At 40.0% G+C, this 2,267-nt stretch overlaps 1 pseudogene; it reads right to left on the reverse strand.

The window, feature by feature from the left end:
* Window positions 1-72: 72 nt before the first annotated feature.
* LOC106733226 (ubiquitin-conjugating enzyme E2 variant 2 pseudogene) lies at window positions 73-1,245 on the reverse strand (annotated as a pseudogene).
* Between the last annotated feature and the right edge of the window lie 1,022 nt (window positions 1,246-2,267).

A 2,267-nucleotide genomic window follows, 5' to 3' on the forward strand; every position in this document is an offset into this window, starting at 1 on the left:
TGTGATATTTAATCAAGACATTTATATGAGTAGAAGGTTGTTGATTTAAGACAAATTTGAGAGACTCTAAAATTAATTGTTGTATGTTTGTCCTTCTAGTGGCTGTGGAAGCTTCATATTTTCTTTGGACATCATTAGATGTCATAGCTCTTGAAGGATGACTTTAATACTGTAAGAGTTTGCCATTTTGCTAACACTGCTCCACTCCATGCATCCACCATCCACTGGAATTATTTATTCCATTCATATTAATTTTTGTTACAAATCTAAGTGCTGGAGGAGCTTCTGGATATTTAGGTCCACACTCTCCTTTCAGGCTATATATTCTGTTTTCATAATTTGTCCTTGGTGGCCCAATAATCATGCCTGTCCACCTTGTAAGTGTCATATCATCATCGTCTCCAGGGCCCCAGCAAACCGTACCATCATCTGCTCCTTTCTGTCCTTCTTCAAGTTCTTCCAACAAGCAAATGACGAGGAACTTTAACTCCCGTGGAGACCGCCATCTTCTGCAGCCCCACGGAGCTGCCTTCACTTTTCAAAGTTACAATAAAATAGTTTACCAAGCGACTTGTTTCAAAGAGAGAAAAAAGTACAAGGATAGATTTGTTGAATGAGAAGGGCAGGTGACAATTCAGTTAACCTGCTGGCCCGAGGTCAGCTGATTCCTTCCCTATTCCAGCCTAGCTAACGTTTTAAATGTCCTTAGTCACGCCTCTCCGGAATGCTCCCCCATACCTGAGGGCCTCAGAAGCCCGTCTGCGGTTTACCCTGTGTATAGACTGGGCAGCAGATTTCCCTTCTGCTCCTCCTCTAACAGCTTGTTTGGAAAGGGACATCCCGAGGCAATGAACAAAGCCAACACGGGCAGCTTTCTTTCCGATTCGTTTTGACATAGACACTGCTCAGGCTTTTCTTCACGAAGTTATGGCTAAGTGATATAAATTGCCAATACTTGCAGTTTTCAATAGTGCTGGAGAGCCCAAAACCTGCCTCATCACCCTCACCCTTACTGTTAGTAAAAAGAAAATTTGATCAACCATAATCTATAAAATTATACAACAAAGGGAGACTGAAGATTGATCCTTGTCAGTGAATCCATTTAATTTCAGATGCCACTTTAGTCTGATGTATCTGGTACCCTAACCATGTGGAGAGCAGCCAGGCCTGTAGACAAATGCAGAAATGCACTTCTGTAAGTTACTCTAGCAGGGCTATTGAGAAGCATCTACATATGAAAGCAGTATCTACCTGTTGCCAATGGTTGTCTTCCTGTTGTTGTTGATACCCAATACCCCATACTGCCCAGTATCAGGCTAAAGGAAGTCACATACATTTATTAGATTGCCCCCCAAAAAAGATCAGAGAAGTTGTATGGCACCATTTTCACATCTTCAGACAATTTATATCAAAAACAATTGGCTTTGCATTCCAATTTCTCCTCCCTTATTCTCTGTGCATTCCACTTCCTTCTTCACCATTCCTTTGTCAGTGGAAAAATAACCAACTGTAAAAATTAATCATTAATAATTAGTGCAGTTTATAAGCGAAATATGAGTGACCTAGGCCCAGAGAAGAAGCACACATGCCTTTCTCAGGGTGACCAGGTACAAGCGTTCCTTTTATTTGTTTTTGAGATTGACAGACAACATTGAGTGAAGAGATTTTCCATTGGTCTGGCCCAAAAAGGCGGGACATGTTGAAACGGGGCTTGTAGGTTATAGGTGGGTTCCATAATTCTTAGGTTGGTGATTGAAAGGGAAGATCTGTGTCTTGGGAAGAGATTAGTTAAAGAAAGGCTTAATCTACATCTCAAGGAAAGGGAAGTTCTGTGTCTTGGGAAGAGATAAGCAAAATAATATACTATAATCATCTCAAAGATACTATGCCAGGGACAGAATGTAGGAGGAATCCTGTTAATGGAGAATAAATTGTCTATTAATGTTTGTGGACATGACTTTTGTGGTAAACTAGGCTGACTTTGTCATTGTTCCTTTTATCAGCTCCTTATTACAGGACAGTTATGGGACCCTATAAGGGAGCTTGCTTTCAATTTAAGAGAGTAGTAAAGGGCCTAGCTATAGAAAACCTAAGGTTCCAAATTTTAAATTATACTAACTGCATTTAAACGCTAGGGTAAACAAAATCTAGACCCTGTCTACACAAATTTAATCTAATTACTCACACGGCATACTGTTTTAATAACCACATAAAAATACTTACTCCTTACTGACCAATGTCGATGGAAAAATAACCAACTGTAAAAT

Source organism: Tupaia chinensis, unplaced genomic scaffold (genome assembly GCF_000334495.1).
Source record: "Tupaia chinensis unplaced genomic scaffold, TupChi_1.0 Scaffold141512_1, whole genome shotgun sequence".
In the NCBI taxonomy this organism is placed as follows: Eukaryota; Metazoa; Chordata; class Mammalia; order Scandentia; family Tupaiidae; genus Tupaia; species Tupaia belangeri.